Below are 16,587 nucleotides of genomic sequence, written 5' to 3'. Positions count from 1 at the left end.
AAAAGGAGTGGCCTTTGTTCAGTTTGAAGATTGTTTGCCATAGTCTACAATGATTGAGGTACAGAGGCGGGTAGAAATAAGCAAGTAGATAGGCCAATGGTCTGCTTACATGATTATATACCTACCCTACACACATACACACTCACATATAGATATACCTGTATGTGTGTGTGTGTATCTTTACATATACATGTATATTTGTGTGTGTGTGTGTGTATGTAGATAGATAAATAGATAGATAGATAGATAGATAGATAGATAGATAGATAGATAGGGAGGTAGGGAGGTAGGTAGGTAGGTAGGTATGTAGGTAGGTAGGTAGGTAAGTAGGTACGTAGGTAAGTAGGTAGGTTGATAGGTTGATAGGTAGATAAAAAGGAATGAGGGAAGTACAGAGAGGAAGGTTTACCACGTCATCATCATTTAACATCTATTGCTGGCATGGGTGAGATGGTTTGACAGAATCTGGTCAGTTGGTGAGCTGCCCACATTCCATATCTGTTTTGGCATGGTTTCTTAGTCTAGATATCCTTCCTGACACCAACCACTTTGCAGAGTGTACTGGGTGCTTTTACGTGGCTTTTACACTAGCACAGATGCTTTTACACAACACCAGCATGGGTGCAAGATTAGGAAAGCTTAGCTGAAGAGGGATGAAAGAGACATGTCTGTATGCAAGTACAACCATGTATTTACTTAACTTTACATGTCTTCTCATGCACAGCAAACTGCCAGGAGCCTTGGTCCCATATCACACCCTCTAACAGGCCTGACATCTGAAGATCCTTTCTCATCACTTCATCCCATATAATCCAGGATCTATTTCTTCCATACAGGGAGTTTGATGTCGCTACCCTCATTTGCACCTCTTGCCGTGAGGTAGGTTCATCTGGGACTCTTGACAGGAAGAGGTCCAGTTTTTATTTGAAAACACCTACATTCATTTTGTGTAGGTTCTTCAGGCTCTTTGGGAGAATATTAAAAAACTGTGGGCCCCTGAAACCCAGGTTGTTGCAGCAACAAGTCGTGAAGTGCAATGGCATTGCTGGGATCTTTGGCACCATGCTGTGTCAATCCGCTCTGGCAATGGGGATGCTTTACTGGATTGCTTCAAGGTCTGCTGTTAATTTTACACTGTTGGGTGAACATAGCTGGAAGCAGTAATCCAGGCAGCTGAGGACGAATGTTCTCCAGAGGATCATCATGGTTTCCTTCTCCCTGGATCCAGCCAGCCAGTCATCTGCATTTTGTCGCTATCCAGGTAATGGGCACTTGGAAAGAGGTATCATCACTCATGTCGATACCCAGGTCCCACACTGATTTAGGCTCTGTGATTGTAATCCTCTGTAGACCAGTGTACCCTGTAAGTTTTACATTCAGTTTTGGACACTGGTAGCATAGGGCTTGGCATTTTTCAGCATTAAACTGCATATAATTATCCTCAGCCCATCTGTAAATTGAGTCCAAAACCTGCTGCAGGTGTGCAACATCACTGGGGTTCTGTATTTTCTGCAAGACTTTCGTATCAGCTGCACAGCTAGCAAGAGTGTCTATCTGGGCAGTTGAGGGCATATCTGTGAGGACTACTCTGAAAAGTAGTGGTCCCAAGACAGTGCCCTGTGGAACACTGCTTACTATTTGTGTTCCCATTGAGGTGGCTCCACTACTACCTGACTTCTATCTTTCAGAAAGTCATCTAACCACTCTCCAAGTTCTCCAGCTATACCGAGATCATACAGCTTGTGGTATATCATACCGTGATCCACTTTGTCTAAAGCTTTTGCAAAGTCAAGGTATATAACATCCACATTTGAGTTGTTGAGTAACTGCCTCAATACCCAGTCATAGTGCTGTAAGAGCTGGGTCAGGCAGCTCCTACCTGGTCGAAAGCCATCTGGGTATCACTCAGCAAGTCATTTTCTTCAAGGAATGCAATTAGTTTTCCTCTGACTAGCCGTTCCTGACTTTGCTGATGTGTTAAGTCAGAGATAGGCCTATAGTTTTTTAGCATCTGTTCTACTTCCTCCTTTATGGATTGGGCATATTATTCCCTCCTTCAGTTTGCATGGCAGCCTGCCATTTGCAAGAAAGCTCTGGAAGAGAATCTGTAGTGGTTTCGCTAGGGCATGTTTATGTGATTTGAGGAGAAACCCTCAATTGAGTTTGTGTCCACCTCATGGCTAGTAGTATATCTTCTTCGCAAATATTGGTGTAATCCATTGTAATTACCTTGCTGTTTACAAGTGAAGTGGCAAAGAAATCCACTGATTCATTCACTTGTCTGTGTTTCAATGGGGTGGTAAAGACACTTTTGATCTGGACTATCTGTGAGAGAGCCATCCTTTTGGAAGAAGGGTCCTATTTTGCAGTGTACTGAGGCTGTTTCTTTGGCATAATGAAAGAAGGCCTTTGGGTTTGATTGAATATTTTTTTATAACCCTGGCTTCTTTGTCTGCTCTCTCCTTCCCAAAGGATTGTTGCAGGCTTTTTTCAATCTCCATCAGTGTTGTTTTTAGGCGGGACCTTTCATTACTTTTGGAATGTTGGTTGAAACAATTTGCAACCTTCGTCTGTTCTCTCATGAGAATCTCTCTCTCCCTTGGAATCTTGTCCCTTTTTGTGTTGGCCTTATTCTCTGGAACATATTTCTGGCATATAGTTTACATAACAAACATGAAATATTCTAGTTTCATGTCAATATCTGGTGTGGAGACATTTCAGCCAGTCCTGACTGAGGATCTCTTTTTGGATTGATTTCCAGTCTGCTTTGTGGAAGTTCAGATTGGAGAGATTTTGGGTGCTTTCTTTAGGATGTATGTCTCTGGCTACTTTTAGCCCATACATAGATAGCTTTATTATGTTGTAATCTGAAACTAATGTCAACATCACTTTCACATCATGAATGATGTCCATATTGATTGTGAAGCAGAGATAACAAAATATTTTTCACTCTAGTTGGTCTGAGCACAACCTGCTCCATGAATAGGGCATTAGTGAAGTTGAACAGGGACTCAATATGTGCTTGTTTGCAATGAGTCATTCCTGAGAGTATGAGGTCTTCGGGCCATTTGACATTGGAAAGTTGAATTCACCCATAAGAAATACGCTCACATAGTGTTCCAATTTCATGAGGATTGCTTTAATTCTTGTGAGGCAATCTTCAAACTTGCCTGTAGTTTGGAGCATCTGGTGGGCGATATGTATTGCATATGACTATATTGTATTGTCTTATGTATACAATTAGAGAGTCACAGACTGAATTTCAGTATGACAGTAAGACATAGGGTGTGAGGTCTTCATGGATATAAACAACAACTCCACCATGGCTCCTTTCCTTTCTGTCTGTTCACAGTATTGTATATTTTGATATGTGTACTTCTGCATCCTCAGGACTCAGATGAGTTTCCATAAGTGCAATGCATAGGGCTTGATAGCATGCAGCAAAGTCTTTCAGGAAAAAGTTTGCTTTTGTTGTTGCAATGCAACAGGCCCCCAAAATTTTAATAAAAATATTGGCGTGACAACTGTGTAGGCATTAGGGGAAGCCATCCCATGTCTGTTGATTGTGGTTATCTTGCACAGTGGTGGGCAATGTTCCTTGTTTGTTCTTGATGTAGCCAGGACAGCTGCTGCACAATCTTTTGTGCCATGCACAAAAAAAGACTTGCTCAGCTGCTACTTTGTGCATAAATTCTGAAGAGTGCATTGCATTTGTATATATTTTCTTTGGAGACGATTGGTGCCTTTCCTCAGGGAAGTATTTCTCCGCAAAGCCCCTGTAGGAGAAATACTATCATCCTCATCCTCCTCATCATCATCATCGCTTAACATCTGCTTTCTTGCTGGTATGGGTTGGAAGGTTTGACTGAAGACTGGTGAACCAGAAGGCTGCCCCAGGCTCAATATGTATATATATCTATGTATATGTGTATATATATATGAATATGAAAAAACAAGTCAAGATAGAAAATGCTAAAATAATTTTATAAAGAACATTTCAGTACCGGTTTCAGAACAATTAAATAATTAAATTTAGAAAAATTAAAAGAAAAGTTTTTTTAAAAGAATATTTGTATAGTGTTCAAATATAAGTGGCATTTTCTTGTTTCTGCCTTTCTCTGTCTCTCTTGTTTACACTTGTGGGTTCAAGGTCTTTGTGAATTCTTGGTAAGGAAGAAGAAGAAGGAGGAGGAGGAGAAGGGGAGGAAGAATTTGGGAGTGGAGGATATTTCTATTGAAAGGTTTGTTTATAGAATTTGTGTAGGTGTTATACTGAAAAGCATTAGTGATAAAGTTAGGAAGTAGAAGGGGGGAGGGAGAAGAAGAAGAAGAAGAAGAAGAAGAAGAAGAAGAAGAAGAAGAAGAAGAAGAAGAAGAAGAAGAGAAGAAGAAGAAGAAGAAGGGAGAATATGAATGAGTGGAAGTAGTGAGGTGTTGTATGACTTAAAGTTGGCACTTTATGGGTTATAGCTGTGATTGGGGCTAATTTTTAATGGATTCTTAAGAATGTAATATGTATATGTATATATATATATCTGTGTGTGTGTGTGTGTGTGTATGTGTATATATATATATATATATGTGTCGGTGGTACATAAAAAGCACCCACTACACTCACGGAGTGGTTGGCGTTAGGAAGGGCATCCAGCTGTAGAAACTCTGCCAGATCTGACTGGCCTCGTGCAGCCTTTGGGCTTCCCAGACCCCAATTGAACCGTCCAACCCATGCTAGCATGGAAAGCGGACGTTAAACAATGATGATGATGATGATATATATATATATATTATATATATATATATATATATGTGCATATGTATATATATATATATATATATATATATATATATATATATATATATATATATATATATATCATCATCATCATCATCGTCGTTTAAACGTCCGTTCTCCATGCTAGCATGGGTTGGACGGTTCGACCGGGGTTCTGGGAAGCCAGAAGGCTGCACCAGGCTCCAGTCTAATTTGGCAATGTTTCTACAGCTGGATGCCCTTCCTAACGCCAACCACTCCGTGAGTGTAGTGGGTGCTTTTTACGTGCCACCTGCACAGGTGCCAGGCGGGGCTGGCAACGGCCACGGTCAGATTGGTGTATTTTATGTGCCACCGGCACGGAAGCCAGTCGAGGCGGTGCTGGCATCGGCCACGAGTCGGATAGTGCTTTTTACGTACCACCAGACCAGAGATCCTGGCTGGTTCAATTCGATTTCGATTTCGCTTGCCCCAACATGTCTTCACAAGCAAAGGGGGTTGGCATGGGTGCCTGTCGTACGGTCGCATTGGAGTATTTTACGTGCCACGGCCCCGAGTCGGATAGTGCTTTTTACGTACCACCAGGCCAGGGATCCTGGCTGGTTCAATTCGGTTTCGATTTCGATTTCGATTTCGATTTCACTTGCCCCAACATGTCTTCGCAAGCATGGGGGGTTGGGATGGGTGTCTGTCGTCGGATGAGGTTCTATATCGACTTCGCTTGCCTCAACCGGTCTTTGTGTCCAAGGGAGGAAAGGCATTCATAAGTGGGCTGGGCTCACTTGTCCTGCCTGGTCTTCTCACGTACAGAATATTTCCAAAGGTCTCGGTCTCTGGTCATTTCCTCAGTGAGGCCTAAAGTTCGAAGGTCGTGCTTCACCACCTCGTCCCAGGTTTTCCTGGGTCTACCTCTTCCACGGGTTCCCTCAACTGCTAGGGATTGGCACTTTCTCACACACCTATCTTCATCCATTCTCGCCACATGACCATACCAGCGCAATCGTCTCTCTTGCACACCACAACTGATGCTTCTTAGGTACAACATTTCTCTCAAGGTGCTAACGCTCTGTCGAGTATGTACACTGACATTACACATCCATCGGAGCATACTGGCTTCATTCCTCACGAGCTTACGCATGTCCTCAGCAGTCACAGCCCATGTTTCGCTGCCATGTAGCATGGCTGTTCGTACACACGCATCATACAGTCTGCCTTTTACTCTGAGCGAGAGGCCTTTAGTCACCAGCAGAGGTAAGAGCTCCCTAAACTTTGCCCAGGCTATTCTTATTCTAGCAGTTACACTTTCAGCGCACCCACCCCCACTACTGACTTGGTCACCTAGATAACGGAAGCTATCAACTACTTCTAGTTTTTCCCCCTGGAAAGTGACGGAAGTTGTTTTCTGCAGATTTTCGGAGGTTAATGCTCCCGAGCATCTGCCACATACAAAAACTATCTTCCCAGTTAGCCTACCTTTGACATTGCTGCACCTCTTATGTGTCCATAGCTTACACTGGGTACATCTTATAGAGTTTCTACCTACACCTTTTCTACAGATCGAGCAGGGCCATCTTCCTGAAGATATTTGTGGATTGTCTACCTTTCTACTTATTAGTACTTTGGTTTTAGCTAGGTTGACTCTAAGGCCCCTTGATTCTAAACCCTCCTTCCACACCTGGAACTTCTCCTCCAGTTCTGATAGTGACTCAGCAATAAGAGCAAGGTCGTCAGCGTAGAGGAGCTCCCAGGGACAGCCTGTCTTGAATTCCTCCGTAATTGCCTGGAGTACTATGATAAATAGGAGGGGGCTGAGTACTGAACCCTGGTGGACCCCAACCTCTACTTTGAATTCTTCTGTGTACGTGTTGCCAACCCTAACCTTACTTACGGCATCTCTGTACATGGCTTGCACAGTCCTCACCAGCCATTCATCTATCCCTAGTTTCCTCATTGACCACCAGATAAGGGATCGGGGGACCCTATCAAAAGCTTTCTCCATGTCAACGAAAGCCAGGTACAGGGGCTTATCTTTGGCTAGGTATTTCTCCTGCAGCTGCCTTACCAGGAATATAGCATCAGTGGTACTTTTTCCTGGCACGAACCCAAACTGCATCTCATCTAAACTAACTCTCTCTCTAATTAGTTGGGCTATGACCCTCTCCGTAACCTTCATTACTTGATCCAACAGCTTGATACCTCTGTAATTATTTGTATCTAGGGCATCACCTTTACCTTTGTAGCAGTTGACTAGTATGCTGCTGCACCAGTCATTGGGTATGACTCCTTCGTGTATCACCTGGTTGACTATACGGGTGACTAGGTTATAGCCGACACTGCCAGATATTTTGAGCATCTCTGCAGTAATTCCTGATGGGCCTGGGGCTTTCCCTGTCTTCATGCTTCTAATTGCCTTAGCTACCACGGAACTATCAACTCGGATAGCTGGTCCCTCTGTAGGGTCAACATTCGGCAGACTCTCTTTATCCCATTCATTTTCCTCATTCAGTAACCTTTCATAGTGGCGTCTCCAAGCTTCTCTCTTTGCATCCTCATTTAGCGCAAGTGAACCATCCTCCATGCGAACACATTTCTCTCCTATGTATGTATGTATATGTATGTATATATGCATATTTATATATATGTATGTGCTTTTACGTGTCACGGATGGTGCTTTTACGTGTCACCGGCACGGGGGCCAGGCCAGGCCAGGCTGGCAATGAACACGAACGGATGGTGCTTTTACGTGCCACCTACACGGGGACCAGACAGGGCTGGCAAACGGCTACGAACGGATGGTACTTTTACGTGTCACCTGCACGGGGGCCCTGATGTTGATCGACCTCAATTTGGTTTGATCTTGATTTTGACTGTTCTCACTGGTCTTGCCGGGTTTTCTCACGCACAGCATACCTCCAAAGGTCTCGGTCACTGGTCATTTCCTTGGTGAGACATAAAGTTCGAAGGTCGTGCTTCACTGCCTCGACCCAGGTTTTCCTGGGTCTACCTCTGCCACAGGTCCCCTCAACTGCCAGGATGTGGCACTTTCGCACACAACTATCTTCAGCCATTCTCATCACATGACCATACCAGCGCATACGTCTCTCTTGCACACAACAACTGATGCTTCTTAGGTTCAACTTTTCTCTCAAGGTACTTACACTCTGTCGATTATGAACACTGACGTTACACATCCATCGGAGCATACTAGCTTCATTTCTTGCGAGCTTACGCAAATCCTCAGCAGTCACAGCCCAAGTTTCACTACCATGTAGCATGGCTGTACGTACACATGCATCATACAGTCTGCCTTTTACTTTGAGCGAGAGGCCTTTTGTCACCAGCAGGGGTAAGAGCTCTCTAAACTTTGCCCAGGCTATTCTTACTCTAGCAGTTATACTTTCAGCGCACCCGCCCCCGCTACTGACTTGGTCACCTAGGTAACGGAAACTATCAACTACTTCTAGCTTTTCTCCCTGGAAAGTGACGGAAGTTGGTCTCAGAGCATTTTCAGTGTTAATTGTTCCTGAGCATCTGCCACATACAAAAACCATCTTCCTAGTTAGCCTTCCTTTGACATTGCTGCACCTCTTATGTGTCCATAGCTTACACTTGGTACATCTTATAGAGTTTCTACCTACACCTTTTCTACAGATCGAGCAGGGCCATCTACCTGAAGGCGTTTGTGATTGGTCTACCTTCCTACTTATTAGGACTTTGGTTTTGGCTAGGTTGATGCTAAGGCCCTTCGATTCTAAACCTTGTTTCCATACCTGAAACTTCTCCTCTAGTTCTGATAGAGACTCAGCAATTAGAGCAAGGTCATCAGCATAGAGGAGCTCCCAGGGGCATCCTGTCTTGAATTCCTCTGTTATTGCCTGGAGGACTATGATAAATAGGAGGGGACTGAGGACTGAACCTTGGTGGACCCCAACCTCTACCCTGAATTCTTCACTGTACTCGGTGCCAACCCTCACCTTACTAGCAGTGTCTCTGTACATGGCTTGTACAGCTTTCACTAACCATTCATCTATCCCTAGTTTCCTCATTGACCACCAGATGAGGAATCGGGGGACCCTGTCGAAGGCTTTCTCCATATCAACAAAAGCCAGGTATAGGGGCTTGTCTTTGGCTAGGTATTTCTCTTGCAGCTGTCTTACCATGAAAATAGCATCAGTAGTACTTTTCCCTGGCACGAACCCAAACTGCATCTGATCTAGGCTAACTCTCTTTCTAATTAGTTGGGCTATAACCCTCTCCGTAACCTTCATTACCTGATCCAGCAGCTTGATACCCCTGTAGCTATTTGTATCTAGGGCGTCACCTTTACCTTTGTAGCAGCTGACTATTATGCTGCTACACCAGTCATTGGGAATGACTCCTTCGTGTATCACCTGGTTAACTATACGGGTGACTAGGCTATAGCCGACACTACCAGATATTTTGAGCATCTCTGCAGTAATTCCTGATGGGCCTGGGGCTTTCCCTGTTTTCATGCTTTTAATTGCCTTATCTACTAAGGAACTGTCAACTCGGATAGCTGGTCCCTCTGTTGGGTCAACATTTGGCAGACTCTCTTTATCCCATTCATTTTCCTCATTCAGCAACCTTTCATAGTGGCTTCTCTAAACCTCTCTCTTTGCATCCTCATTTAGCGCAAGTGAGCCGTCATCCGTGCGAACACATTTTTCTCCTACCACGTCACGATTCTCTCTCACACACTGTCTTGCTATACGAAATACCTCAAGTCTTTCATCCTCACGGCGCAGGACATTGGCAAATTTTTTCCTATCTGCTTCCCCTCTGGCTAAATAAACCTGCCTCCTAGCTTCCCTTCTTGCAGTCTGATACACTTCCCTGCTACCACCGTTCTTCCAGTCCTTCCAAGCCTGTTTCTTTTGTCTAATAGCCCTGTCAACAGTATTGTTCCACCACCACGTTATTTTGGGTCTTGTGGGGACTTTGCACCAGCCACAGATCTGGTCAGTGGCTTTCAGCAGGTTGTCCCTTAGAAGCGCCCAGTTATCTTCTACCCCATGTGTAGCTATGCCCCCTTCTATTTCGTCGAAGGCTTCAAGTAACATGTCTCTAAATCTCTGTCCATTAGCAGGGTCTTTAAGCTTCCAGACCCTTCTTCTCCATGCTGGTCGTCTTCTCGTCGTCCTCTTAGTCCTGATCCTAAAGTCACTGACTACCATTCTATGTTGTGGGGTACATTCTTCGCCTGGGAAGGTTTTGGCATTCATAAGCAGCCATCTTTCCCTTTTTCTGGCAAGGATGTAGTCGATTTGGCTAGTATGCTGGCCCGAACGGTAGGTGACCAAGTGGCTTGTTGGTTTCCTGAAGTTAGTGTTGCAAACCATAAGACTATTCGCATCACAGAACTCCAGCAGCCTGGTTCCTCCTCATTGCGAGAACCATAACCATAGCCTCCATGAACGCCATAGAAGCCCTCAGCATATCGTCCAACATGCCCATTGAAGTCACCAGCCACAAAGAGAAGGTCCCTGTTGTTCGTCAATGAGGTGGTCTGCAGTAGGGTGTCATAGAAACGGTCTTTCTGCCCATCGGGTAACCCTGGCTGAGGGGCATAGGCCGATATAATAGTTGCTAAACTATGATGGAGCACTAATCTAATCTTCAATATTCTGTCACATACTCTGACTACCTCGATAACCTTATCTACCCATTTTTCGGCAATAAGCATACCCACTCCCCCGACTCCTTCAGTATTCCCAGCCCAGAAAATTTTATACCTCTGTCCTTTACCCGTGAGGAACCTAGCAGAACCTCCTCTCCACCTCACCTCTTGAATACAGCATATATCTACACACCTCTGTTCAAGCAATTCGACGATCTCACCAGATCTGCCTTTCAGATATATATATATATATATATATATATACATATATATACATATATATATATACATATATACATATATATATATACATATATATATGCGTGTATGTGTGTGTGTGTGTGTGTATGTATGTATATTTCTATTAATCTTTCCCTACTAATTTTCAAAAAAACACACTTCTCCAGCCTCATTTCCTTTCTCCGTTGCTGCCTTCACACTAAAACTTTTTCTATTTTCTGTTTTTATTTCTGTGTTCCTTTCTGTTGAAGAGCTTAGGTTCGAAACGTAAAAGACTTTCTCACTTCCCAAGCGTTAAACTAATACATCTGTTTGCTGTTTACACACACATCTTCGTCTTTTTTTTTTTTTTGGTAAATTCACACTATATATTGCACACTCACGTGGTTGCACCAGTTTTATCCTGTCTCCACCTCATAACACTTTAAACTTTTCTTGGACATTTCTACCTGGACTTTCTTCTACTCTCCTACACTCAGACTCCTACACTTCAGCTGCACCTCTTCTACCTATGTTTTACACTGGACTCTTCCTTTTATGAGAAATCGCTCCAATACATCATGATGTTTGAACTTTTTGAACTTTTCTAATTTTTTTGTACTTTCTGCTTTTTCCTATTGTCATTTCTCTCAATCCACACTTGTTACCTTGCTTCTCTCTCCCTCCTTTTCTTTTTCCCTTTTGTCTTCTCTTCTCCTTTCTCTTTGTGTCTTCCTTCTTCCTCCTTCTTTCTCTCCTTGTCGGTTGTCTATCTACTCCTCATTTCAAGCCTTGAACAACAATATGAGTCTTCAAAGACAGTTGCTCCCATAAGTACCAAAATACAATTTTGGATTTATGGAAGGTTAAAGTTGGGAACAAAAACAGGACAGTGGAGACATACAAGGAAATGTTTATATATATATAGGCACGAGCATGACTGTGTGGTAAGAAGCTTGCTTCCCAACCACATGGTTCCAGATTCAGTCCCACTGCATGGCACCTACGGTATATAGGCTTCTATACAATCAAAACTATTTATGAACTTATAAATAATTATGAATTTATTTTACTATCTATTTTGAACACTTTTATGTAAACTGTTTAAACAAAAAGAAGTTAATATATAGAAGAAGTTAAATATACTAGAAAACATTATACTAAAAATCAATAGAATTCATAAACAATAAATAATAAATTGACTACACGTGTTTCATGGCTATATTTTCAAATAGATAATAATAAAATCAATTTGATTAAAACTAAATCGATCTAAAATTAATTCTATTAAAAAATATAGTCACTCATCAGGTCTATAATAACGATAATAATAATAATAATAATAATAATAATAATAATAATAATAATAACTATATAAACATTATAATAAATATACATATCTTAACTTATAAATTAACTAATAAATATAGAAAAATATGTATTTTAACAATAAATAATAGATTAAAATTTAACAGTATTACTTAAAATAAAAACATATCTTATCTAAGAAATTCTGTTGACTAAAATTTTAAACGTAATATGTAGAACTAAGTGTTTATAAGAAATTTAGCACGTAAAAACATGGCGTAAGTAAAAATTATAGAATATATAGATAGATAGATAGTTACAAATATGTATTAAAGCTGTTAAAAAGACAAAATATATTTTAGCTATGAGAATAAGAAAAAGAAAATAACTGTAATATACGATTTACTGGAAAACTTTAAAGTCTAAATAATTTCAAACTAAAATACGTAAAATACATAATATACATAAATTAAGCTAAATTTTTATAATTTAATCTATTTTCGTTAATTTATTTTATAAACATCTATGTTTAATCTTATTCTAATTATGTAATATACACTGTACAATCTCATGCGAATTTATACACATTATACAACTACAAATTGTAACTACAACAAATATTAACATAAAATAGGGTTTATATGTATACAAATTAACTAAATTTATTATATAGGTAATTTAACTTATGTCTGCAATTAATTTTTTGCTCATCTAAAGACTAGAAAAAAAAATGAAGAACAGCTTTAATTTGATTTTATAACCTTAGTGGGCTGTTATCTGCAGTGTCTACATCATTTGACCAATCCTCAAGGGATAAGCAGCCAGTCTATTTATATACCCCACAGATCCCATAGCTACAGAGAACTGGAGTTACTAATTTGCATACCATAAGTATTTAACTCTTTACTTAATATCAAAGGCATACATATTCAATATACATATTAAAAAGCTTAAGCATTTTCACATGAGAAAATTTATGTTATGAAACAAGAAGATGACAATGTTTTGAGAACTTTCTCATAGTTAAAAAAAGAATGCATTTACATTTTTAGCAAAATATGGTACCGGTTTCAATTACTTAAGAGGATGATTTAGTCATGCTGAAATAAAGGTAAAAATAAAGCTATTTTCCTTCTATTTTCTGTTTATTTAACTTTTATTAAATTTCCTTTTTAAACAATTGAAATAAGTATCACATTTTGATAAAAATGCAAATAATTTTTTCTTTTATTTTTGAAAAAGTTTCCACACTATTTTCTTTCTTTCTTTTTTGTTTCATTTACACACCTTACACACACACACGTAAAATAGTAAAATGATAATGAGCTTATTGTATACAGTACTCGGGCATTGTATATAATATATATAATATATATATATATATATATATATATATATATATATATATATAATATATATATAATATATATATATGTGTGTGTGGTGTGTGTGTGTGTGTGTGTGTGTGCATGTAGGTATGTTGGGTTTAAACCAGCAAAACCAACACAGTACGTACATTTAACAAATGTTTATGTATATGATATTGTGAGTATATATGTGCATGTGTATATATGTCACTGCATATATGTATACTCTTTTACTCTTTTACTTGTTTCAGTCATTTGACTGCGGCCATGCTGGAGCACCGCCTTTAGTCGAGCAAATCGACCCCGGGACTTATTCTTTGTAAGCCCAGTACTTATTCTATCGGTCTCTTTTTTGCCGAACCGCTAGGTGACGGGGACGTAAACACACCAGCATCGGTTGTCAAGCAATGCTAGGGGAACAAACACAGACACACAAACACACACATATATATATATATACATATATACGACAGGCTTCTTTCAGTTTCCGTCTACCAAATCCACTCACAAGGCATTGGTCGGCCCGGGGCTATAGCAGAAGACACTTGCCCAAGATGCCACGCAGTGGGACTGAACCCGGAACCATGTGGTTGGTTAGCAAGCTACTTACCACACAGCCGCTCCTGCACCAGGAGTGTGATAATTATGTGTAATAATTTATCAAAATGTGTTAAAATTATCAAATTTCAGTTATTTTATTTTCATCAGCTGTTAATTCCATATCATGTCTTTCCAACTTCTGTTTTAGCTTCTCCTCACTGTTAAATTTCATGATCTTGCTTATGAACAGGAAGAGGAAAAATGCTACTGTCATTAAACTACAAAGTAAGAAGAAGAGATATTCCAGATGGCCTGAATTAATGTCATCATCACTCAGCCAGGGATCTATAGACATAAAGAAAACAGAAAGATAAATAAATGATCTGAATGTAGATTATAGGGAGATTAAATCATTATTTAATAGAAGTTAACTCTGATTCATGTATATCGTTGACCATGACAGAAGTTGTCATGGTGATACCTGCTCAGAAGCCTACACAAAGTTGTAGAAAGTGTATGGAGAGGAGTGTATCAACTACCCAAGTGTACAAGTGGTTCAGACGTTTCAAAGATGACTGAAAAAAAATCTGAGACCTGGATTGAATTATTGCAACAGAGTGAAATTTGTAAAGGAACCCAAGTACCAACCAGGAGGTGGTGTTCAAGTGAGTGATGAGTTAAGTCTACAGACTAAAACTTAGAATGTAAAGAGCCATTACAACTTAGTTAGAAGTCATTCTGACTTATACTTCTGTTACAAACCATGAACCATTTCAACTCATGGTTGCTGACCCTTTTTCATCTATTGCAACAACCAAATCTCTACTCTGATTAGAACTTTTCAGTCAGCAAGTTTCAATAGGAAATGCATGCTTAGCTGAAATACAGAAAGCAGTAAATTATTCATAATAATAATAATAATAATAATAATACAAAGTCTGATCAATAAGTCTCAAGACTGTTGCCATAGTAACGAAGCTAAGGCACACAGAGTAAAGCTGCTTGGCAAAGATTGAACTTGAACTCTGCTGTGCAAGTGCACTAAAGTTTTAGTGTTCTAGCTCTCTTCTGTTGTTTACAGCAGTGCTTAGAAGGAAGGTGTGTAGTGTGTGATCATCGCAATTACTATATCAGAGGAAGTTGTCATGGTGGTACCTGCTCAAAAGCCTACTCAAAGTTTTAGAAAGTGTATGGAGAGGAGTGTATGAGCCACACACAAGTGTACGATTGGTTCAGACGTTTCCAAGATGGCCAAAAAACGATGATATTGACGAATGATCTGGGAGACTCACAACCAGCAGAACTGAGAAAAACATCGTAGATATGCGTGCAGCTGAGAGGGAAATCGTTGACTCACCATCAGAGGATGTGCAGGTTAGTTACAGTTCAGTTCAGTCTATTATCAACTGAAGATTTGGGTATGAGACACAGTTTATGCCAAAACTGCTTTCAGCTGACCAAAAAGACACTTGGGTTTCAGTTGCAGCAAAATTTGATGCAGATTCTGTACACAACTTTATCATCATCAATGTGATGATTTCATGCTACGCATCTTCCTTCCAAGGACTGCTGTAAACAGCAGAAGTGAACTAGAATATTAGAACTTAGTGCACATGCACAGCAGAGTTGAAGGTCAATCTGTGCTGAGAGGCTTTACTCAGCATGCTTTAGCTTTGTTACTATAGCAATAGTCCAGATACTAATTGATCAGACCACAAATATAATGAACTTAATGTATACAGTGCTCAGGTGCATTACAACTCATCAGAAACAGTACATAGAATATGGACAATAAGTGAACAGTGAATAAGTTTTTTTTTTAAAGTTAAGAAATGTGAGTGGGGACATCAAGTGTACTGTTGGTAAATTTCAGGAAGCATGGAAATTTTGAAGGATGTAATATCTCAACAACTAACAACTAATGTCTATTTTCTCTCTTTTTCCATGCTACTCTGAGAGAAATTGTTATTCACATACACCCTGTATAACACATCTTCAACCCATTAATAGTTTAATGGAAATTAATACATAAACATTTGTACAATATGTTTATTTAATCACAAACATTTTATTTATCTTCCTCTTTCATATTAATGCTGCTGTTTTATATTTTTTTGAAGTGATGAGAGCATATGATCTGTTGCTTGTATATAAATTTGATCTGCTATTTTATATTACTTTCTATAATAAAGCAGGGCAAGAAATATGAGCAGATTCTGCTCTCATATGATTACAGCAGCTAGATAGTGATCTTGTTAAAAGAGTTATAGAGGGATGGCTGTTTAGAAGATGAGATGTCAGAGATGTTGAATGAGGAAAGGCTGGGTGCAGAGGCAGAGCCCAGAGTGAGTATGAACACAAACATAATGTTTTTGGACCTCAAATGCATTGAGATAGATGGGTTTTCTTGATTGTAGCAAACCACTACTCATTTCAATATTTTGTAACCTCCTCTATGAAACTCAACATCTTGTGTGTTGGTACAAAACGACAATGGCCAGAGTAAGGGGATAAATGAACACCAGCAGATGAGGAAGTAATAACAAGGAAATGCTATACAATCATACAAACACACACATACACACATGCACACACACACACACACACATGCACACAGGCACAAACACACACACACATACACATACACATGCATACATGCACATAGATTTTTAGAAGTCTTACCTTTCTTTGTCAGTGCATCAACAATGGCAATGACAGCTGTCGATAGAAAATTTCCCAAACCA

This window comes from Octopus sinensis, linkage group LG7, assembly GCF_006345805.1.
Source record: "Octopus sinensis linkage group LG7, ASM634580v1, whole genome shotgun sequence".
Lineage (NCBI taxonomy): Eukaryota > Metazoa > Mollusca > Cephalopoda > Octopoda > Octopodidae > Octopus > Octopus sinensis.
This window is presented reverse-complemented; position numbering follows the sequence as displayed.